At 38.7% G+C, this 25,171-nt stretch overlaps 1 protein-coding gene across 14 annotated transcripts in view; it reads right to left on the reverse strand.

Moving 5' to 3' along the window:
* The window catches only part of atxn1a (ataxin 1a), a 309,041-nt gene that overhangs the window by 99,084 nt on the left and 184,786 nt on the right, over positions 1-25,171 (reverse strand). The window lies entirely within an intron of this gene.

Here is a 25,171-nt window from a genome sequence, read left to right on the forward strand (position 1 = left end):
TGTCATCCGCAAACTTGGAGATACTGCATTTAATTCCCTCGTCTAAATCATTAATATATATTGTAAACAACTGGGGTCCCAGCACTGAGCCTTGCGGTACCCCACTAGTCACTGCCTGCCATTCTGAAAAGGTCCGTTTACTTCCACTCTTTGCTTCCTGCCTGCCAACCAATTCTCTACCCACATCAATACCACACCCCCAATACCGTGTGGTTTAAGTTTGCACACTAATCTCCTGTGTGGGACCTTATCCCCTCTACTAGTTACATCTTCAAAAAATTCTATAAGATACATCAGACATGATTTTCCTTTCACAAATCCACGCTGACTTTGTCCGATGATTTCACCTCTTTCCAAATGTGCTGTTAATACATCTTTGATAACCAACTCCAGCATTTTCCCCACCACCGATGTCAGACTAACCGGTCTATAATTCCCTGGTTTCTCTCTCCCTCCTTTTTTTTTAAAAAGTGGGGTTACATTAGCCACCCTCCAATCCTCAGGAACTAATCCAGAATCTAAGGAGTTTTGAAAAAACTCTTTTATAATTAATAACAAATTTTGTGTCATTGCACTGTTCATATATGGCAGCGCTAATAAACCTGATTATGAATATGATTCTTAAAATTATAAGACATTATTCAAATGACGCAGGGAACTTTCACTTCCACCCAGAGTGGAGTTCATCAAGTCAATTTCTCTAAATTTCTCAGGCACTTTCCATACTCTTTTGTTCAATAGTAGACTTCTTCCATATACCTCTCCCAGACACTCCAGAATACTCACTCTCCTTTTGTGCTTCCATCCTCTCTCCTATCTTTTTTCTCTTTCAACTCCTTTTCATCCATCCTCTGTTCCACATTTTGCCACCTAGCCCCAGTTTATAAGCACATTTCCTTTTGCTTCCACCAAAGTTCACCCCTGCATTTGCCCCCACGCACTTTCTCTCCACAGAGAATGACCCACTTACTGATTTCCCCTCAATTAATTCGTGCATCTATTGCTCTGGGTTAAATATTATAATCAGAACTACAGGAAATCAATCTTGTACCTGAACCTATTCCAGAGGAATTGAGCTGCAATGAAGCTGGAATTCCTGATCTCACTAAACTATCTTGAGAATTCTCACCCACTTCATCCCACAGAACAGCAACAGAATCTGCAAGCAACACTAGCTGCCATCCGCAGCCGCGAACAAAAGGACATTGGCCTCAAAATGCTGACAATCCTTTATTTGTTGGTACACGTTTCCCATTAGTAGTAAGAAGTACGAAACTGAAATCTGGGGGAAAAAAATCATGCCTAAAGCAGTTGTTTTGCAACTTGGACTGTATTTTTCAGAAAGTCATGAATTTTAGGAATTAAAAAAAACACAAGAAATGCAGTGTTAGAAAAGTGGCCAGCACATTTAAGCAACTGGCAATAGTTTCCTGAAAAAGCAACATCTCAAACAATCAAATTACATCTTATATTTGCTACATTAGACACTTGGTCTTTTTGAATATAAAAATAAATAACTCACAACTAAAAGTGGTCAGGAAAGCTTTTTGAAATTAATTTATTTGAAGGCAGGCAGTTATTTACATAAGAACACTGCAACAGAAATCCTGGAAAAAGTCTCATGTGGGTTAACAGGCTGGGAAGGAGGGTGGTTAGGAATTGAGGACAGTGTCTTTAACGTATGGAAGCAACTTAATCATTTGGGAAATACGGCATGATCTGCTTCTGGAAAAACTGAAAATATATACTTGGAGAAACAGAAATCTCTAATCCTAACCACATTTGGAATACTAGATTTATATCTTTCTGATATTGATGTAACAAATAAAATTCAGCACAACAGGCAGTGCAAATCAACTCCATAAAAGTAGAGCTTGCAGTTCAACGAAACTGATCCAGAAGAGGGCCTGAAACATTGACTATTTATTCATTACCATAGATACTGCCTGACCAGCTGAGTTCCTCCAGCAATTTGTATGTGATGCACTGAAGGTGACTTCCAAGAGGACCACAACCTTGCCCTTGGGTTTGCAGGCTTGCATAGTTCATTGACCTGGCGAGCTATGTTGTCTGGAGTCAGGGCTTTATGCTTTGGCCCTTGGTAGGCTCACCCATGCAAACAGGTCAAAGGGTAGAAGCCAGACTAAGAGTGGTTCACCAGGCCTCCAGGTTCGGAGGTACAGCTCAGGACTAGCAAATAAAAAACAAATTGGTACAGAAACAGCAATGAAGAATCCTTCTACATCTGAGAGTGGCAATATTCCTGAGTCTCCACCCTGGACTTGCATGATTGAAAACCAACAGGAAACTACTGACATGATGAAGGAAGCCCTGAACACTGCCAGGGATTGAGAACCCTCATTGCTGCCCTAAGTGGCATGTAAGTAAGCACTAAAAACTGAGAAGCAACTTTGTAATTAAAAACAGAAAACGTTTGGGGAAATAAAACTCTTAGGTTAAGGAGCATCAGATAGGGAAACAGATAATGTTTCAGGTTGAAGATTTTTCATCAGAATTTGGAAAGAGAAATTAAGTTTCAAGAAAGTTGGGGGAACTGATGACTAAGGAAAAGGGGATATAGTCAGAGGCACACAGCCCACTTAGCCTAAACTGACATCAAACATTCACACAATTGGCACCAATCCCATTTTATTCTCCCCACTTTCCCCAACTCTGCCAGATTTTACCAATCTATATTCTTGACACAATTTACAGTGGCCATATTAACATATTATACCATGTCTTTGGAACAGAGGATTAAATCCATGTAGTCACAGGGAGATGACACAAACTCCATACCAACAGAGGTCAGGTTTGAACTCAGATCATTGGAGCTTGAGGCAGCGGACAAACTAGCTGCCACTGTGTAGCCCCAGTATCTGCAAAAGGGAGAAGCCGATATTGCTGTGGGGTAAGTGCTATAGCTTATTTAGTCAATTAGTTAATGGCATCAGTTGAAGAGAGACAAAATGAACAAAAGCTATGAAGAGTCTTTCAGTTAAAATGTTCCCTATTTGTTAAATGCTACCAGACCAACTGAATGTATCAAGCATTTTCTGTTTTTACTTAAGATTTACTTAAGATTACATACTTGGCAGATGTCATTCAATGTGAATAAATGTGAAGTTATCCACTTTGGAAGCAGGAACAAGAGGGCAGAGTATTGTCTGAATGGTGTAGAGTTAGGTAAGGGAGAAATGCAAAGAGACCTAGGAGTCCTAGTTCATCAGTCAATGAAGGTGAATGAGCAAGTGCAACAGGCAGTGAAGAGGGCAAATGGAATGTTGGCCTTTATTACAAGGGGAATTGAGTACAAGAGCAAGGATGTCCTTTTGCATTTGTACAGGGCCCTGGTGAGACCACACCTGGAATATTGTGTACAGTTTTGGTCTCCAGGTTTGAGGAAGGACATTCTGGCAATTGAGGAAGTGCAGCGTGGATTCACTAGGTTGATTCCTGGGATGGCAGAGCTGCCTTACGCAGAGAGATTGGAGAGATTGGGCTTGTACACACTGGAATTGAGGAGATTGAGAGGGGATCTGATTGAAACGTTTAAGATAATTAAAGGATTTGATAGGATTGAGGCAGGAAATATGTTCCAGATGTTGGGAGAGTCCAGTACCAGAGGGCATGGATTGAGAATAAGAGGTCAGTTATTTAAAACAGAGTTGAGGAAGAACTTTTTCTCCCAGAGAGTTGTGGAGGTGTGGAATGCACTGCCTCGGAAGATGGTGGAGGCCAATTCTCTGGATGCTTTCAAGAAGGAGCTAGATAGATATCTGATGGATAGGGGAATCAAGGGATATGGGGACAAGGTAGGGACTGGGTATTGATAGTGAATGATCAGCCATGATCTCAGAATGGCGGTGCAGACTCGAGGGGCCGAATGGTCTACTGCACCTATTGTCTATTGTCTATTTCCAGAATCTGTTTCTTTTTTAATTTTTGGACCTTTGCAAAATCAATCAATTTTGCAATAGTAATACTATATGGTAACACATATTTGAAAGATGATACTCATGAAGCAGGCATCCAATCTCAAAACTCCAGGAATTGTCAGTTGTCATCTACTGTGGGTGAATCCAGAAAATGTAACTTACATCTTGACAATAAAGTTTTGGTAATTATCTTTGCTTTTCAGGATTGCTGAGAAAAAATGCAACTTTGGCGCATTATACCTTTGACATTCTTGCTGCCCATATACTCACAGGGTTAAACGTTAGATTCACATAAAAAAGAGCAACCTTTAGAATCACATCTTTTAGAAATGCGTGTTTGATAATTGAGCTATACAAGAAGGTTATTAGCAATGGTATGCCTGCTTTTGTGATTCATCCCATTCAACTGCAATCTTATAGGTCAGCTTATTTTTTTATATTTGAGTGAAAATTCAAATGATCTTGTCAAGTTTTTAAAATACCTATTTTTATGACTGTTCTCAAAACGTTGCTTTTCTTTAATTAGACTGTGTCTGAGTTGGCAACCATTTTGAATTGACCCCTCATAATGGAAAACTGAGTTTCCTTGGTAGCACAATGCTAAAATCACCAAACAAAATGAATCAGGAGCCCTGCTACAGTGCTAACTCAGAAATAAAATGTCCACTGTTTATATATCCCAAAGAAGAAAGCCAAGTCTCTATGTCTATTCCTTGTTACTGGTTACTTGTTACTGTTCATGGTTCAATAATTCAGGATAAGAGTTAGAGTCTGAGCCAAGCCACGGTCTGATAGACTGTTTATTCTCCTGCTTTCTGAAGTCAAGGAAACCACATATAAACATGTTGATATATCTTGCAGGCCAGGACAGAGTTGTGAAAGATTTTCTGTTAAATCCAAGGCTAACCATGATTACCTGCGTCTTAGACAAATAAATTTGACATAGTGAGAAAGAGCTTGCATATATAAATGCTTCAAGATGCTGAACCTCTCTGGAGTGAAAGACCATAATACCATAAGACATAGGAACAGGATTAGGCCAGATAGCCAATCGAGCCTGCTCCGCCATTTGATCATAGCTGATTTATTTTCCCTCTCAACCCCATTCTCCTGCCTTTTTCCATAACCTTTGACGCCCTTACTAATCAAGAACCTATTTGTTTTAAATATACCCAATGGCTGGGCCCCCACAGCCACCTGTGGCAAAGTATTCCACAAATTCATTACCCTCAAGCTAAAGAAATTTATCCTTACATCTTTTCTAAAGGGATATCCTTCTATCCAGAAGCTGTCTCCTCTGGTCCTAGGCACTCCCAGTTTTAGAAACATCATCTCCATGTCCACTCTATCTGGGCCTTTCAATATTTGGTAGTTTTCACTGAGGTTCTTCCCCCCCCCCCCCCCCCCCCGCCCCATTCACAAGCACAGACAGTCATCAAAAGCTTGTCATATGTTAACCTTTTCATTCCCTACATCATTCTCAAAAACTTCCTCTGGACCGTCTCCAATGCCTGCACATCCTCTCTTAGAGGGTGGCTTGGCAGCATAGTGATCAGTGTAATGCAATTCCTGCTGCTGTGTGTAAGGAGTTTATATGTTTTTCCCATGACCACATGGGTTTCCTTTGGTGCTCCAATTTCCTCCCACATTCCAAAGATGTACGGGTTAGTAGATTAATTGGTCATTATAAATTGCCCCGTTTCACTAGGGTTATATCAGGGGTTGCTGGATGGCCAGAAGGGTCTATTCTGCACTGTAACTAAGTACAACCCATGGATATTATTTTGCTCCAAGAGTTTTTCTGTTCATGACAAACAAAGGCCACATTCCTGTCACCGCATTCTACTCACATCCAGTCTGCACAGATGCCCTGTTTCTAGCAGTTCACACTTGGAGACCAAGAATAACATATTTCATAAAAGCAGAGAAATATTTGACTGTGCAGAAAATCAATGAGGTTGAAGATAGCAAATGACAAGACAGGATCAACCAAGAAGAAAACTGGCTAGCCAAAACTGAGTTTATAAAGATTAAAAAACAGTGCTAAGAATCCCTTTTAAATAAGCACCCTCAAAAGTGTCACTATCACATAGATCTAGAAATCTTTCAGGTATGTCTGAATTACAACAATGAAATGGGAAAGATTCCTCCAAGGAGAAATTTGTGCTCAGTGTAAAAGAAAATTTTTCATGTCCTCACAGTGCCAAAAAGCCTTGCCGTCAATGTTACAGCACCTTCATTGCCTGATGGAGACACTCAAATTGTACACATCAAGCTCCAGCAGACAGCAAATGCATAAATAAACCAGAAATTTTTTCTGGCATCACTCACTGATCACAAAATACAACTGTTTTCATTTTCAGATACTGACACTTCATTTTATTGTCATTAGAAGGCAACATCTTAACAGGTTATCTGTGAAACTCAAAGGTATTCTTCACAAGAGTTAGTGTCATCCTGAGAGAGAACACCAGATTTGTACTCTACAAAGCCACTGCCATTCTGCAATGAAAGACTGCTGGATGACTGTTATATCTTGCAAGCCCTGTTAAATACTAGTAACCAGAGCCAAATTGGCATGAGTCCAATCTGCATGGCACCAACCCCATTTGGCACTGAAAAAGCTTTGATTGCCTTGCTTAAGTCTTAGATTCCACTACAACAATCTTATGCTGCCTTATAACTGATACATTGGCCATCAGACCATGTATGATGTTTGGGCTAGTAAATATCCTAATTGAATTGCCCATCCCTGGGAAGGATGGTACAAAGCTCTATGCAAAGTTCACAAATTCATCTTGATGTTTTATACACACTTTCTAATAGGCCTTCCAATATTGTATAATTGTATACAGCCATCAGCATTTTCTGTGGACTGAGCATGAGCAACAGCAACCAAACGACCTCACTTGCAAGGAAACTGGATCTAGCATTACTCTTCTCCTCTACACTGGCTCCCTGTTTCTCTTGACAAGTGCAACGTTTTATCTTTACGTTGACCTCTAAATTACATTCGGCAGCAGATTCTGAACTAATGACAGGAACGTTAAATCCAGTGAAGTGCCTTCGTCCCAAAATTCTTCCAACACCATCCACAGTTCCTGGCAAACTAAGGTGGAAGCTCTTGTCAGGGGAGAAAAGTACTACAAGTTTCCCTTATCCACAGTTGTAAATCAGAAGACTATTGGCTGAGAAAGGGATCTCTTAATAGAAGGATTGGACAAGTTGCTACAAAATTATTTTATTAAGCCTCACCCTCTATTGCATTTAAAGAAATCACTTTTGACAGAATGCACATCATAACTAACATCATAATTTACAGAATCAGGAACAGACAAGTGGACTGTACCTCAATCAGATTCTGCGAATTGATGTCAATAGGCAACCTAATGACAGAGTGACAGTTTACTCTGTTATCTCTCAGTCGAGTAGTTGAGGTGACTCCAGCACAACAGCTTGATAACAGCTTGTATTGCATTGCTGGGATATTTCAGTGAGGGGCACGTGTACAGTAGTGGGGGGCGGGGAAGGAGGTGAGAAGAGAATTACATATAACAAACTCTGGCTTTTAAGCCTGGTGAATAAAAATGGAACATTATACCCACTATTCTGACATCTTTGCCATACATCACAATTCTAATAAACATCATCCATCTACTACATGTACACACCGGAGTGAAGTTTAAATATATTGTACTTCTGGCTCTGGAGACACAAGATATCACAGATGCTGAAATCAGGAACAACAAACAATCTGCTGGAAGAAATCTGTAGGTAGAGAAGCATCTGAGAAAGGAGAGGAACTGCCGATGTTTCAGCTTGAAACCCTGCATCAGGGCCTGAGGCAAGATTTCAACCCAAATCATCATATTTCCTTTCCTCTCACAGATACTACTCAACCCACTAAGTTCCTTCAGCCATTTGCTGCTACCTTTGATTCTGCTTAGTTCAGAATTAGATAAGATTTTTTGAATGTATTCATCTCAGAAGCATTTTAACCGACACGAGAGGTACTGCAGATGCTGAAAATCTGAAACGTTACACACAATATGCTGGAGTTGCTCAGCAGGTCAGGAGCATCTATGGATGGGAAAAAAACAGTAAATGTTTCAGGCTAAGACCCTTCATAAACACTACTTTAACATGAGCATTTTAGCATGATAATTTCCATCTATGTTGGAAAATGCAGCAAAAATATTTTCATAGTAGGCAGTTGGCATTTATGATTTCAACATCACTAACTGATTCCGGAAACAGCCATGGATTAGAAATTAAGCTTTAAGCTGCTTTTATACTACTAGTTACTAGGCTTCAATCCCTACATTTGCCTATGTACAATCTTTTTGTGCCACAAGGCTATCAGTTGGACTAGACGGGATAAGAATGCAGACAATTTCGAAGTCTCAAGTTTTATTTTTATATATTGTATGCACAATAACAATAGAAATTGTCAAAGTAAACTGCAACCCCTCCCCAAAAAGAAAACAATGAGTTTCTATTTCTCTTTTCTCATCCATTTATTTTACCCACTCTCTATTTCTGTCACCTCCCTAACTTTTTCTAGCATGGATACAGTTGCTGAAATTTATATAACTCTAAACACAAGTTTAAAAAGATATACAAATTTGCCATCATCGCGCACACGCGCGCACACACACACACACACACACACACACACGCACGCATAAGTTGACATATCCTTTTAGAGACTGGAAAAAGAAACAATCAAATTGTATGGTGCATGCTGATGCATCATCAATAACTCTCAGAGACGGGAGGCAAAAGATAGGCTTTTATTAGCTGCAAATGTGACCATGACATCTTGGAGACTCAGGGAGGAGCAGTGCCTCCAATTGCCTTTATACAGGGGTCTGTGGGAGGAGCCACAGAAGCAGTCAGCAGAGGGGCGTGTCCAGACAGGTCTACACATAGTTTACCACACATGCAAATCAAAAATTGCTGGAAACCTGGATAAAAAGAATCCAGAGTAATGTCTCAGTTGAAGATCCTTCATTATAACTCCATGGCAATCTGGGTTCCCCTTAGAGTTACAGGCTGCTTCTGGGTTACAAACGTCTGACTAAAGAACACCCCTACACATAAATGAGCTCTCAATGTTATTTAGGTCCAACATACATACGTATACATTCATTCTTCCAAAGAGCACAACTAGTTAAGCCCACTCCATATCAGTACCATTCTTTCTTATCAGTCTTATGTCTTTTTGATGCCATTCATCACTACACAGTGGAGGTTACCATATCGTGTGTTTTCTGTGTACTTTCCAACTTGCAGACAGAATTGATTTATTAAAGATGTATAAATGGAATCCGGTTGTCCTTTCATCCCATTCACCCACCAACTCTATACCAATTCATAACATTAAAAATAGAAAATGCTGAAAAGGCAGGTCAGGCCAGATGTGTGGGAAGAGAAAGAGTTAATATTTCAGGTCTTATTGTCAGGAAAGATGATTTCTAACAAAGTGTCTTTGACCAGAAACACTGACAAGACAGATGTGACCTGACGCGTTGAGTATTTCCAGCATCTTTTGTTTTCATTTTAGATTCTCAGTAGCTTTAGATTTTTTTTTGATTTTATTTTCAATTCACAACAATGCAGAGCTTGGGGTATTGGAGGGAATTTTTAAAACAGCTGGCAGACACGAATAAGGATCTGGAAAGTAGGTGCTAGGTGAATATTCTAAATATTCTTCCCTAATTGATTACACTTTATGTGCTTCCAAGATTAATTTTATGTTAAATATTTGACTTGTGTGGTGTTTTAAGCATCAGAGGGCTTTGCTTCTGAGGAAAAAATCTAACCAGTAAAGTTTAGAAACAGGTTCCTCTCCGCATCAGGTGGCAACCTTGCAGTTTCTTTAGCACTTGTCTGTTTGCCGCGAGGCCAAATTGCAAGCACAAGGCTCAACCTAGCATGGATAGAAAGCATGGAAGGAGCCGGCTGGATTCAATCCTGGTACCACATGCCTCGAGGTCCGGTGTGGATGCCACTGCACCACCAGCCAACTGGCAAGCTGTTTTACCAATGGAAAATCGGATGCAAGTCAATTCTGCTGTGGAAAGGGCAACATAAAAAGATAGAAACAAGCACACACATGTAGAAATTTGTTATCCAAGACTTAAGTCAATGATGAATTGTGTGATGCTGTCTCAAACCAATTCACTAACTTCCTCCAGTTGATGCAACAAATCTGCATGGTAGGCTTAATGACTGATCAAAGCACAACCCCATCAGTACTAGAAGACAGGAATGGTAACAAAAGCTAACTTATTTCCCCAATTAATTGCTTTTTGTTTGCTATTGAAGATTTCACCCACACTTCACTCGTGTAAAACCCTATCCAATCCTTTCTCTCACTGTGCGGTGGAACACTCATCATCATGCAAGTACATTCCACAAAAATAAATGATATACTGTTAGCCTGGGCAAAGGAGTTAAATAAATAAGCAATGCCATTGCATTAGCCACAAACTTTAATCAAAACACAAATATTCTCAGCAAAACTTGTCTCAGAGAGATTTTTTTTTAAATCACATGACAAATGAGTAAGACTAGTAACAGCAAACCCACTGAATAATGCCCAGAGCTGACAGATTCAACGGGAAATGTGCGATCTAACTTGTAACCCAGGTAACCATGAAAATGTCGAACCACTGTTTCTCCCACATGATAGTCTACAAATAGCTTCTGCTGTTCAATTGTATAGGGCTTCAGCTCACAATTTAAAACATTAACTCTGGTTGAGAGAAGTATAGGTTCTTAAAGTAAATTTGTTTCTATAGGATTCCTACACCTCTCAAAGTAAATAACAATACCAACAACTCAGTTGAAATAGTAAAAGATATTGGTTAGACTACAGCACCAAGGAAATTTTTTTTTGATTATTGCAGAAGTTATGCCATGTCAAACCATTTGGGAATTAAAAGTGCATACATTTTCTCTCTTGGATTTAGATACCAATATTTAGAGAATCTAAAAAAAATCCTTTGAGAAAAAACCAAAACTCTAATTATTAATCATAATGTATTCTGGGTGACATGCAACTAAATCACAGCAAATCAAAGATGGTTTTAATGTAAACTTTTGTAATTGCCAAATTACAGTACTGAGTAATCAGTACTCAGTACTAGTACTGAGGCAAACTGCTGAAAACATGAGTACTTCCAGCTGCTGGATTTTTCAAGTTGCTGTATTTATTATTATTAAGTAGCACTGCCTAAAAATGATAGACCCACCTGCAACTACTGATGCCAATTTCCAGGAACACAATTTCAAACCAAATAAAATTTCACAAGCCACTGGAACTTGTCTGCACAAGTAGGCCTAGCTGTCACATATCCCCAAAGTACACAAATGCCCCATTATTAGCTCTTGCTTTTTGGAGTGTTAGCATTCTCATGTTAATCACAAAAATAAAGCTATCTCAGATATTCTGTTAGAAGATGCTGCTGCTTTATGGAGGAAACATTAAACAGGTATCTTCTGCTTTGTCAATAGACAAAAAGAATCCTATAGCAGCACTGTGAAGTACAGATGAACTATTTCAAGTACTTTGACCCAGTATTTAACCCTTTGGGGCGGCATGGTAACATAGTGGTTAGTGGGCTCAATTCCCACTGTTGCCTGTCTGGAGTTTGTCCCCATGGCTGCATGGGTTTTCACCCAAAGTCCAAAGACTAGTTCGTAAATTAATTGGTCACTGTAAATTGTCCCTTGATTAGGCTCAGATTAAATCAGGGGATTGCTGGGTGGCGTGGCTCAGAGAGCTGATTCCACACTGTATGTCAATAAATAAATAAATAAATAAATGGTCGACACCACACAGAAAACAATCCTCTCATAATTGAACTGCTGTTTGTAGGACAACGTTTTGTTCCAACTGCCTGCAGTATTTCTTATAACTGTGATTTCACTTCAAAAATTAATTAAAATTGTTTCTTTTCATGACCTTAAGATGTGCCACAGCTAATTCACAGCTGTAAATTAGCCCAACACATCTTAAGGTCATGAAAAGTCTCTGCCACATTTTTGAACTTCAACAAAATTCCAAATCAGATTTCCAAGTTACCCACTACACAAGACCTCTATCTCACCCAACAGCAAGATCAAATTAAACATTTTTAAATCAATTTGATCAATTTGGGGCAAGATTTGCAAAACCCTGAAATTTGATCTATGTCCATTATTTTAAGATCAAAGGAAACCAATAGTTGACAAGTGCAAGCTCCAAAGATCCTGTTCTAGACTACTGCAGAAATTGAAACAGTGGGCCAAAGGTCTGTTATTCTGCTATGTAACTAAATGACATTTTAACAAGATATAACCATATAACCATATAACAATCACAGCACGGAAACAGGCCATCTTGGCCCTCCTAGTCCGTGCCGAACCCTTAATCTCACCTAGTCCCACCTACCCGCACTCAGCCCATAACCCTCCACTCCTTTCCTGTCCATATACCTATCCAATTTTACCTTAAATGACACAACTGAACTGGCCTCTACTACTTCTACAGGAAGCTCATTCCACACAGCTATCACTCTTTGAGTAAAGAAATACCCCCTCGTGTTTCCCTTAAACTTCTGCCCCCTAACTCTCAAATCATGTCCTCTAGTTTGAATCTCCCCTACTCTCAATGGAAACAGCCTGTTCAAGTCAACTCTATCTATCCCTCTCAAAATTTTAAATACCTTGATCAAATCCCCCATCAACCTTCTACGCTCCAATGAATAGAGACCTAACTTGTTCAACCTTTCTCTGTAACTTAATTGCTGAAACCCAGGTAACATCCTAGTAAATCGTCTCTGCACTCTCTCTAATTTATTGATATCTTTCCTATAATTCGGTGACCAGAACTGCACACAATATTCCAAATATGGCCTTACCAATGCCTTGTACAACTTTAGCATTACATCCCAACTTCTGTACTCAATGCTTTGATTTATAAAGGCCAGCATTTCAAAAGCCCTCTTCACCACCCTATCTACATGAGACTCCACTTTCAGGGAACTATGCACAGTTATTCCTAGATCTCTCTGTTCCTCTGCATTCCTCAATGCCCTACCATTTACTCTGTATGTTCTATTTGGATTATTCCTGCCAAAATGTAGAACCTCACACTTCTCAGCATTAAACTCCATCTGCCAACATTCAGCCCATCCTTCTAACCGGCATAAATCTCCCTGCAAGCTTTGAAAATCCACCTCATTATCCACAACACCTCCTACCTTAGTATCATCGGCATACTTACTAATCCAATTTACCACCCCATCATCCAGATCATTTATGTATATTACAAACAACATTGGGCCCAAAACAGATCCTTGAAGCACCCCGCTAGTCACCGGCCTCCATCCCGATAAACAATTATCCACCACTACTCTCTGGCATCTCCCATCTTGCCACTGTTGAATCCATTTTATTACTCCAGCATTAATACCTAACGACTGAACCTTCTTAACTAACCTTCCATGTGGAACTTTGTCAAAGGCTTTGCTGAAGTCCATATAGACTACATCCACTGCCTTACCCTCGTCAACATTCCTCGTAACTTCTTCAAAAAATTCAATAAGGTTTGTCAAACATGAAAATTATGATACAAAGAAAATTATGGGTCTTTGGAGCTTTTATTTTGGAACCAAATATAGAGGGAACAGGGGAGAAGATATTTTAAGGTTATTGAGATAACCCCATTTTCTCAGAAATTTTAAATGCTCCATTCTATTTCACCCATACATTCTGAATGAAGAAGGGATATTGGAATATTTCTATTTTGCTTAATACCTCTACAAGTTATTCTAAATATCATTTGTCAATTATTTTAGAAAGGAAGCATTGCAAATATGACTAGGTCACCATTAGGCCTGAAAATAATCATAATTTGCAGAAGATGAAGCAAGTGTTTGCCCAATATACATCATAGGTAATGTGTCCAGGACAGAGTAGTCTGACCTCTGTACGGCGAGAACATCACTGATAAGCAGTACCCAATAAGTAATGCAAAATGCACAATTTTAAAGTGTTTTCATTTTACACTGGTAAAAAAACACGATCAAGAGAATGAAAACCAAGTACATTGTTCACACAAATCCCCAAGCAAGGACAGCAATTAAATATCGTAGAATGTTAGCAATGCTTTCATTTTCCTCTCTTCCTGAGGAAATGCCAGCTACAGAGAGAAACAAATCATAATACTGAACTAGAAATATCATGCTCTTAACTCGTCACATGTGCCACACAAAGAATCTACAGCAAGTTTAAAAACTTAATGCACAATTTATTGTTGGGAAATATATGGAAATTAATATAGTTTTAAAAAAGTAACAGAAATAATTGATCCCATCTATTTTAAGTGTCTAAACATTATCATTACATCACCTGAGTACAGTCAAGCAAAGTTACGATAGACCAGACTACAATTTACTTTAAACCTGAAATTTTCAGACTACACACTGAAAAACTATTGTGCAATCCCCAGAAGCAAAAGGATTCATGTATTGGAATTTTTTGAAAGGCTTTTTGAGGAAGAAAAGATGAAGCAATGGGCTTACCCATCCACCATTGAACTTAACCAAAACCCACAGGGTTTAACACATCAACATTTCTAGTACTGCTTAATAGTTTGCTTGCACTAAGAGGCTAAATTTTTCTATGGCGTTTTGCCATGTCATGAGTCCACAGAGTTCTGATAATTACAAATGTTTAAATCTGCTGGGGTTTTTTCTTGCTAGCTTTGGCAATACAATCAAGCCAAGAGCATACTTTGAAGTTTTAGAAATTACCCACCTCCCTATCTAACACAATCCAAGAAATACTGACAGCCAGATCTGAATAGGCATCGCTGATGCTTTTTGTGACCGGGGGTAAATTGGGTAAAAGAAGTAGCTATATAACATATCCTCTGATTTCCAAGCACATTTATTATATATCTGCTCCAAGTGTGCCAGAATTTCAAATAAGACCAAAATAAACTAAGGCCCATTAGACCAATATTTTCCCTAAAAATTCTACTTCCTTTTCCTCATCTTCTCTAACCCCAGAAACTGTATGAAGTGGTCATAATCAAATAGTCATTTTTGAAGGGCCAGCACAGGGATGAATAAACATCAGGTCTTCACTTTCAGGAAACGTGTTATTCTGGAAGAAAAAATTAACTTTTCACAGAAGACACAAACACACTAGAAATCTAATTTGGATAACAAAGCAAATGGACAAAGCTTATTATTCTTTAGGTCCTGTAAGCTGTACACCACCCTTTAACTTCAGGCTAAAGGACCAATAAACCCTCTATATTGGCAATGAGGGCATCCTCAGCTCTGTTCATATTGTGGTTGAATGCTCAGAAAAAGTCCTTAAAAGGCAATAACACCCTGTGCTGATGCAAGAACAAGAACACAGACTTCAAGCTCTTTGGTAGACTAAAATTATGAAGTTTTACTTCACATATGGTGTGCTATATCTGGGCGAGGAGTAATTAAATTGACCCAGGTCCCTCCACAGAGAAAGCTTAATTCCTCAACATTGATATCTTTCACCTCGTCCAAAATTAAAGTGAGAAGTAGGCAAATACTGTGTAATCTCAATTCAGAAGGGAAAAAGAGGCTAAGTGACAGGTTAATAATTTCTTTAGATCAAACTTTTCTTCCTGATTAGGATAGGAATATGTTTAAAATAGCGAAAATATTTCAAGTTCCATTTCGCAGCTCATTGTATATCTGCAATTTCAAATTTCTGTATAAATCCCAAGAGGATCTATGCTTCAAGTGCAGTTTCATCACTTTTAAGATGTGCCAAGGTTGTGAGAGGTCAAATACAAATACAAGTCCTTTCCATTATTACAGATTTTCAGCACCAACTTTTTGATCTACAACTTTTTAAGAGGAACTATAATTGCTTTGTAGGGCATCTGAAACAACCCTACTCAGAAACAAAGTTGGATCATAAAATATATTTGACAAGCCCTAAAGTGCATGTTTCACATAATTTACAATTTAAAGAAAATTGAAACTTCTCTCCCGTGCATATTTTCTGCAAAACATCAATTTCTTGGTCATGACAATACAGCCTTAAGGTTAAGCATACAAGCTATTTTAATAAATTTTTACTAATAGTTCATCCTTCAGTATTACTAAAGGTGGATGTGGTATATAATGACTTTCTTCTTGACTATTCTAAAATCACCACAAAATTTGTTTAATCAGTTTCTCCCATACAGAAACATAACTGTAAATGTCAACAGCTAAACTTTAAAAAGGGATTGAAACAAATCATTCAGCCCAGTTTCTTTCACCCAGCTTGCTTGCTTGGTAGCTTGCCAGTTAAAACTTTTGGCTCCAATTCAGATGTGCAAAACTTCTTTGGGCTCCAGGGTCCCAGTCAAACAATCTAATCAGTACTTTGAATACGGTTCATTTTTTGTTAAACAGATTTAGTTTTCAGACACTGCTGTTAAAGCAACTGCCATTTTTATAATGCACATAATCCAGTTAACACACACAAAATGCTGGAGGAACTCAGCAAGCCAGGCAGCATCTATGGAAAAAAGTGCAGTCGACATTTCAGGCCGAAACCCTTCAGCAGGACTGGAGAAAAAAACCTCAGGAGTAGATCTGAAAGATGGGGGGAGGGGAGGGAGAAATACCAGGGGACAGGTGAAACCTGGAGGGGGAGGGATGAAGCAAAGAGCTAGGAAGTTGAATGGTAAAAGAGACAGAAGTCCATGAAAGAAAGAAAAAAGGGCAGGGGGAGGAGCACCAGAGGGAGGCGATGGGCAGACAAGGAGATACCATGAGAGGGGGACAAGGGGATGGGAAATGGTGAAGGGTGGGGTGAGGGGGAAGAGGCATTACTGGAAATTTGAGAAATCTATGTTCATACCATCATACCAAATGGAAAACATGCTTCTCAAACCTCAGTGTGGCCTCAGCCAGAAATTGGAGGAGGCCTTGGATAGACATATTAGAATGGAAATGGGAAGTAGACTTAAAATGGGTGGCCACTGGGAGTTATGTTTGTAATCCACTTAAGGCTTACAAATTCAACTGACTTTACAAACCATGAGATTATAAATGGCAACCTACACAGTGAAAACTGAAACACATTTCCTAGGCTCTGACGTATTTCATACGAGGGGTACTTTTGCTTTGTGCAGAAATTTGTAATTGTAGCTTTCATTTCTCTGGGTATCTTTACATGGTACCTTTTTCAGGCCATGTCGATGATTGAGTTTAGAGTCTCACAAAGAACATTAATCACTCTCTCATTATATATTGAAAGTTTTACATGCAGATGAAATGTAAAAAAAAATGTAAAGTAACTGGTGACATAAGTCAAGGTTCATAAGTACACTGCAGGTTACACTTCATTGCAGAAGTCCCAGCAAAGACATAAAACGTCACTTCCTGCAACAACATTAACTAACACTACGCTGTAAAACTAATAGCACATTCTCTGATCAATCATGAGCAATGCCACAGGATAGCACACTTCTACATTCACATGTTTGATGGTAGAGAAGAGAATTTCTCCTTCCCAATTGGAGCAAAGCTTTCATTCCGTTCAAATATGCAGTAGTATTATGAAACAACAATTTCCTCAGCAAGGCAGTTTAAGAAACAAATGTTCAAACACATGTCATGTCTGAATAAAGATTAAAGATTTAAAGATTGGCTTTATTTGTCACGGGTATATCAAAATATATAATGGAATGCACCACTTGCATCATGACCAACACAGTCAAAAGCTGTGCTGGGGGCAGCCTGCAAGCGTCGCCAACATAGCATAACTTATTAACACTAACTTATGCATCTTTGAAACACTGGATGAAACCAGAGCACCTGGTGGAAAGCCACACAGTCACAGGGAGAAAGTGCAAACACTTTAAAGACTGCGGTGGGAACTGAAGTCTGGTCCGCAGCTTTCCACTAACCGTTACACTAACATGCCACACACCGATAAATGAATAAATATTATTAACAATACACATGTCTCAGTAAAAAAAAATACCATTTTTTTAATTCAACAAGATAATCGATAGGGGAAGTAGTTTGTGTATGGAAGTGTGTGTTTATTGGGAATATGCTAGGATGAATAGCGGAGTGTTCATAATCATCGTGAGGGCCTTACCTTCAAATATGTTATTTGTTAATGTTGAATAATATTAACATGAGGTGGTCCTTTTTTAATATTGTTAAAACCTGCTGAACTTTGGGTTCGGTGACAATACTCATCTCAAGAACAAAAGGGAGAAATTGTTGGCTATTGATCAGTCAAATTGGGATCCATCTACATGATAATTCAAAATAATTGCTGCAATAAAAGCCTTTATTTTTAAATGATTACATTTATATAGGCAATTCTGGACAATGTTTCTCACCCTTTGCATGCCATCTTGGCTGAACAGAGGAGCACTTTTAGTAATAGACTAAGATAACTGCGCTGCTCCAAAGAGCTCTGTATGAGGTCATTCTTACCCTCAGCCATTAGGCTCTATAATGAGTCAACTTACAGCTGGGAAGCAATGACCCCCTCCTGTTAGACTGTTTGAGGTAACTTATTATTTTCTTCTTTCTACTTCTCTTCTAATATTTATATATCTGTGCCCTTGTAATGCTACTGTGACAGTGTAATTTCCTTTGGGATCAATAAAGTATTGATCTATCTATCTATCTTTCATAACAAAAGGTTTTCCAAAATGCTTTGTGTGCTTTACGACAGTTTAAGATCAAATGAGTTCAAAGGGTGTTAATAAGAGATAGCTTCAGATAGGTTCTTTAATTCCAGTAAGTTAAATTTTATTGTGGGGCAGTGTAAAAGGGAGACAAAATTGGGTAATGGATATAAAATGGGAATGAGTGATTCTTCAGGTAACAGAACAGATTTAAATACATGCTGAACTAGCACTAAACTGTATCACCTTAACACCCTTAAAATCAAAGAGTCCTCAGTACTGCACAAGGCCGTAATCAAACAAACTGTTTGATTAAAAACATTCTAATGAAACAAAAATAGTACATCAAATATATCCATAATAAACTTAGAAAATAACAAATATAAAAAATGCATAATAAAATTAGGTCAAGCAATATTAAATTACAAGGCATAAAGAAAATATGGTGGAGCTAGAAAGAGATAGAGGGGTTACTATATACACAAAAATAGATAGTATAAAATATAATTGAAACACAAGTGCATCTAGTTGGGAATAAGGGAAGACTTTTCATTGTGAAAAGATAATGTGGCATTATGAAATGTATTTGCAATTGTTTTACAATATTGTAAATGTAAGCGGCTGAGAGCACCACTGACAATGAAACGGATAAAAAGTAAATCAAATAAGAGATTCAAATCTCGTAGGGGCCTACTACTGATTGGGTAGAGGCAGCATGAAAGCAGCAGTTGATTGAGGCAATTTCAGCCCTACAGACTTCCACCCCAGTGCAAATAGATATTCTTCAATTTACAAAGCTTTGAGTTATAAATTTCCACTAAAATGCCCTTGACTCTCTGGGAAATGTGCCATTGATTACTGAATTTATTTTTTGTTTTAACTAACACCTGATAGGAATACTCTGTACCAAAGCACCATAAATGTATTGCGCAGCCTTCTGTATTTACATAATTACACACAAGTGCTTTTATAAGAAAGAAAATAGTTTATAAATCAAGGAATACTTGTACATCAAATAGATGCAGCTTCAGAAGACAATCTTTTGTATCACCAGTAAAGAAGTCTCAGAAATAATACATTTACACAAATCAACCCAAGTTATAGGAAAGAAAGCAGGAAACAGCAAGGATGAACTACATTTTATATTTTATGAAAGAAATATATTGACATTTTATAACATGTTGGTTAGTTAAATAATTTACTGATACATGATCAAAATTTAACCTTGCAGCTGAAATTATGAAAAAACTTACAGATGTATTTACAATAAAAAATTGTAACCATCAATAATAAATCACTTTTTAAAGAAACTTTAAATTGCACACAAAACAAGCTCTTTAAGTTAAAAATGTCTGAGAAAGTTCCTTTCATAAAAATGCCTGGCTCATGACCCCTGGATTATAACTGCTGCTTCAGTCCCTCAGCTTGTGAATGAGCTTCTGTTGTTAACATATGAAGACTGATGCACTATGGCACAGAATTTGCTTACTACCACAGCTTATGTACTCAGATATTCAATAAACAATACAAAATTTCACCAAGCTACTGCAAAATAAATTTCATAAAAATTAAGGCTGCATTATAAACGAGGCAGGGGCAGCTGCGTAAAAGTAACACCTTTATTAATGACAGTAATTTGCAAATGGAATAGGTCTCAATTTTGCTTCTGGAAGGAGAAATTGTTTAAACTACACCATAGCTACTTTTTTCTTCAGACACATCAGAATCAGATTCAGATTTAATATCACTGGCGTATGTCCTGAAATTTGTTAACTTTGCAGCAGCAGTACAATGCAATACATAATACAAAGGAAAAAAACTGAATTGTAGTATATCAAAGAGTTAAATTAAATAAGTGGAGCCAAAAGAAAATTAGTAAGGTGGTGCTAATGGGTTCAATGTCCTTTCAGAAATCAGAAACCAGAGGGGAAGAAGCTGTCCTGAATCACTGAGTGAGTGCCTTCACTCACTCAGCAATGCCAGACTTTTAACATCATAAATCGGCAAGCTGTTTGTTATGTCTCCCCTCTCGCTGTGAATTGGAGACATTCCTTTTTCTCCCTCATTAGGGAGAGAGAGCCTGTGGTATATCCAATTACTGGGTGAATGAATAGCTTTTTGCAAGTCTTTGGCTTTGCTGCGCGCTTGAGTACTCGATGGGGAGTGCTGATGCCTTTTTGCTGGTGGGGATCGTTGCCTTGCTACTGCTTGTGTGTGAGGGGGGGAGCTTTGGGGTTCTAACATTTTAACTGTCATTCATTCTTTGGGGCTCTTCTCTATGAAGAAGAATTTCAGGATGTATATTGTACACATTTCTCTGACATTAAGTGTACCTATTGAAACCTATTCACACTTCTCCCTGGTGGTAGCAATGAGACGAAGGCATGTCATGGGTGGGGGGTCCTCTTTGAGGCACCGCTCCTTGAAGATGCCCTGGATACTGCAGAGGCTAGTGTCCACGATAGAGCTAATTTTAATGACATGTTAAATCATGAGATTTATTTGAGTAACCAACATTTTTCTCCCAATTATACACTCCTGTATTGCCTCAATCAACAAACATGACTGGTTTTGTTTACAGGGTCAATTGCTAAATATGGTGCACATGGGACAATAATGACAATATTTCCAAGTCAGGATTTTGCACAACTTGGAAGAGAACATCTATTCAGTCATTTGCATCTACTTATTACTACACATGAAATCCTGGACATAACAAGTGAAAATAAATTACAGGGGAGGTGCTGTTGAATAGGCTAGTGGTGAAGTCAGTAAATTCTATAGATGTACATTGCAACTATTGCACATCAGTGATGAAAGGAATGAATACTTAAGGTGGTGAAAGGTGAACTGATTCAGTTGCACTCATCTACCCAAATGAACAGTATTTTATTATATTTCTTGTACATGGTGGAAAGGCTCTGGAATGTTGACGTGAGTCACTCATTAAAGGACAGCCAACTTTTAACCTAGCCTTGAACAGTATTTATATAGTTGGTCCAGTTAAGTTTCTGGCCCCAATTTGCCAATGGTGCGGTACTTAACAAGAGCAATGTCATAAAAAGTCAAAGTCTGTGGTTATACTACCTTGCTGATTGAATATAAAATCTGCAGAGGAGGAAACCAAAAATAAAAACAAATAGTTGGAAATACTCAGGACAGATAGCATCTGTGAAAGGAGAAACAGAGTTAACACATGAAGTTGAATCATTAACTCTGTTACTGCAGATACCACCTGACCTGAAGAGTGCTTCCAACAATTCTCGATTTTATCTCACTTATTGAACGTGGTCACTGCCTGCTACTTGTGTAACACATGCAGGTGTGAACTGCTTCATCTGGTGATGAAGGACAAATTGGAACTATACGTATTGCATTCAAAACAGCACATACTTATAACCATATGAAATTCATTGATAAAGCAGCTGAATATAGTTGGGCATACCTTGCTGTCCTAAGAAACTTCTGCAATAATATTCCGATAATGAGAATGGACTGACTGCATAATAATTAGCTGAATTGGATTGATCTGCTTTTTTTGAAGAGCACATGCATGCTCTTGTAGAAACAGTCATGCAGAAACCACTGCTGTAATTATACTGGAACAGACCTGCGAGATACGTACCTGTTCTGGTGTGCACCCTTCAATACTAGAGCAGGGATGTTGCCTACTCCGATAACCTGGGTTCAGTACGGTACTCCCAGTCATTTCTTGATACTACATGGAGTGAATCAAATTGTTTAAAGCCCAGTTTCTGCGGTGGGATCTCAAGAGAAAATTGAGATGGATCTTTCAGTATTTCCTGACAGGCTTGGCTATGAATGCTTCAGACTTGAAACACGTGGTGAGGGCCACCATCTTTGGGGACAGAGAGATAACTTGGAGTTCCACCTCCTATTAATCCTTGATGCTCCTACCACCATTCTTAACTAAATGTGACAAGACTGCTAGCCTTTAGTTTAAACCATTAGTTACAAGTGCACAGCTCCATTCATTATTATCTGTTTAGAGTGCATATAGTCCTGAATTATAGTAGCAGCAGGCTGGCAACTTGATATACAGTGGCAAGCAGAAGTTTTTGTACCGCTGGTCAAAACGTGTTACTGTGAACTGATCTCCAAAAGTCATAAAGTTAAAGATGAAATATTCTTTTCAACATTTTATGCAAGATTAGTGTATTTTTTTTGTTTTGTACAATTTTAGAGTGGAAAAAAAGGAAAGGAGTCCCATGCAAAAATTTGGGCACCCCAAGAGATTTGAGCTCTCAGATAACTTTTACCAAGGTCTCAGACCTTAATTAGCTTGTTAGGGCTATGGCTTGTTCACAGTCATCGTTAGGAAAGGCCAGGTGATGCATATTTCAAAGCTTTATAAATACTCTGACTCTGCAAACCTTGTCACAACAATCAGCAGCCATGGGCTCCTCCAAGCAGCTGCCTAGCACTCTGAAAATTAAAATAAATGATGCCCACAAAGCAGGAGAAGGCTATAAGAAGATAGCAAAATGTTTTCAGGTCGCCGTTTCCTCAGTTCGTAATGTAATTAAGATATGGCAGTTAACAGGAACAGTGAAGGTCAAGTTGAGGTCTGGAAGACCAAGAAAACTTTCCGAGAGAGCTTCTCGTAGGATTGCTGGAAAGGCAAATCAAAACCCCCGTTTGACTGCAAAAGACCTTCAGGGAGATTTAGCAGACTCTGGAGTGGTGGTGCACTGTTCTACTGTGCAGCGACACCTGCACAAATATGACCTTCATGGAAAAGTCATCAAAAGAAAACCTTTCCTGCGTCCTCACCACAAAATTCAGCGTCAGAAGTTTGCAAAGGAACATCTAAACAAACCTGATGCATTTTGGAAACGAGTCCCGTGGACTGATGAAGTTAATATAGAACTTTTTGGCCGCAATGAGCAAAGGTATGTTTGGAGAAAAAAGGGTGCAGAATTTCATGAAAAGTACACCCCTCCAACTGTTAAGCATGGGGGTGGATCGATCATGCTTTGGGCTTGTGTTGCAGCCAGTGGCACGGGGAACATTTCACTGGTAGAGGGAAGAATGAATTCAATTAAATTTAATGCTTAATTTAAAAAGTTTAATGCTGATAAGTGTGAGGTGCTACATTTTGGTAGGAATAATCCAAATAGGACATACATGGTAAATGGTAGGGCATTGAAGAATGCAGTAGAACAGTGATCTAGGAATAATGGTGCATAGTTCCCTGAAGGTGGAATCTCACGTGGATAGGGTGGTGAAGAAAGCTTTTGGTATGTTGGCCTTTATAAATCAGAGCATTGAGTATAGAAGTTGGGATGTAATGTTAAAATTGTACAAGGCATTGGTACGGCCGAATTTGGAGTATTGTGTACAGTTCTGGTCACCAAATTATAGGAAAGATATCAACAAAATAGAGAGAGTACAGAGAAGATTTACCAGACTGTTACCTGGGTTTCAGCAACTAAGTTACAGGGAAAGGTTGAACAAGTTAGGACTTTATTCTTTGGAGTGTAGAAGGTTGAGGGGGGATTTGATAGAGGTATTTAAAATAATGAGGGGGATAGATCGATTTGACGTGGATAGGCTTTTTCCATTGAGAATAAGGGAGATTCAAACAAGGAGACATGATTTGAGAGTCAGGGAGCAAAAGTTTAAGGGTAACACGAGGGGAAATTTCTTTACTCAGAGAGCGGTAGCTGTGTGGAATGAGTTTCCAGTAGAAGTGGTAGAGGCAGGTTCAGTATTGTCATTTAAAGTAAAATTGGATAGGTATATGGACAGGAAAGGAATGGAGGGTTATGGGCTGAGAGCGGGCCACTGGGACTAGGTGAAAGTAAGCATCAGCACGGACTAGAAGGGCCGAGATGGGCTGTTTCCATGCTGTAATTGTTATATGGTTAAATACCAGCAAATTCTGGAAGCAAACATCACACCGTCTGTAAAAAAAAAGCTGAAGATGAAAAGAGGATGGCTTCTACAACAGGCTAATGATCCTAAACACACTCAAAATCCACAATGGACTACCGGAAGAGGTGCAAGCTGAAGATTTTGCCATGGCCCTCACAGTCCCCCGACCTAAACATCATTGAAAATCTGTGGATAGACCTCAAAAGAGAAGAGCATGCAAGATGGCCCAAGAATCTCACAGAACTAGAAGCCTTTTGACAGGAAGAATGGGCAAAAATCCCCCAAACAAGAACTGAAAGACTCTTAGCTGGCTGCAGAAAGCGTTTCCAAGCTGTGATACTTGCCAAAGGGGGTGTTACTAATTACTGACCATGCAGGGTGCCCAAACTTTTGCTTCCGGCCCTTTTCCTTTTTTGTTATTTTGAAACTGTAGAAGATGGAAATAAAAAAGTAATCTTGCTTAAAATATTAAAGAAATGTGTCATCTTTAACTTCATACCTTTTGGAAATCAGGTCATCTTTTACTCGCTTAGCTATTCACATTAATAGAAATTTTGACCGGGGTGCCCAAACTTTTGCAAGCCACTGTAGCTGTTCACGCAGTTCTGCCTTTCTAGACTTCTAATTGAACGAAGGTAGATTA

The sequence above is a fragment of the Hypanus sabinus genome, chromosome 20, assembly GCF_030144855.1.
Source record: "Hypanus sabinus isolate sHypSab1 chromosome 20, sHypSab1.hap1, whole genome shotgun sequence".
NCBI classification, from domain to species: Eukaryota; Metazoa; Chordata; class Chondrichthyes; order Myliobatiformes; family Dasyatidae; genus Hypanus; species Hypanus sabinus.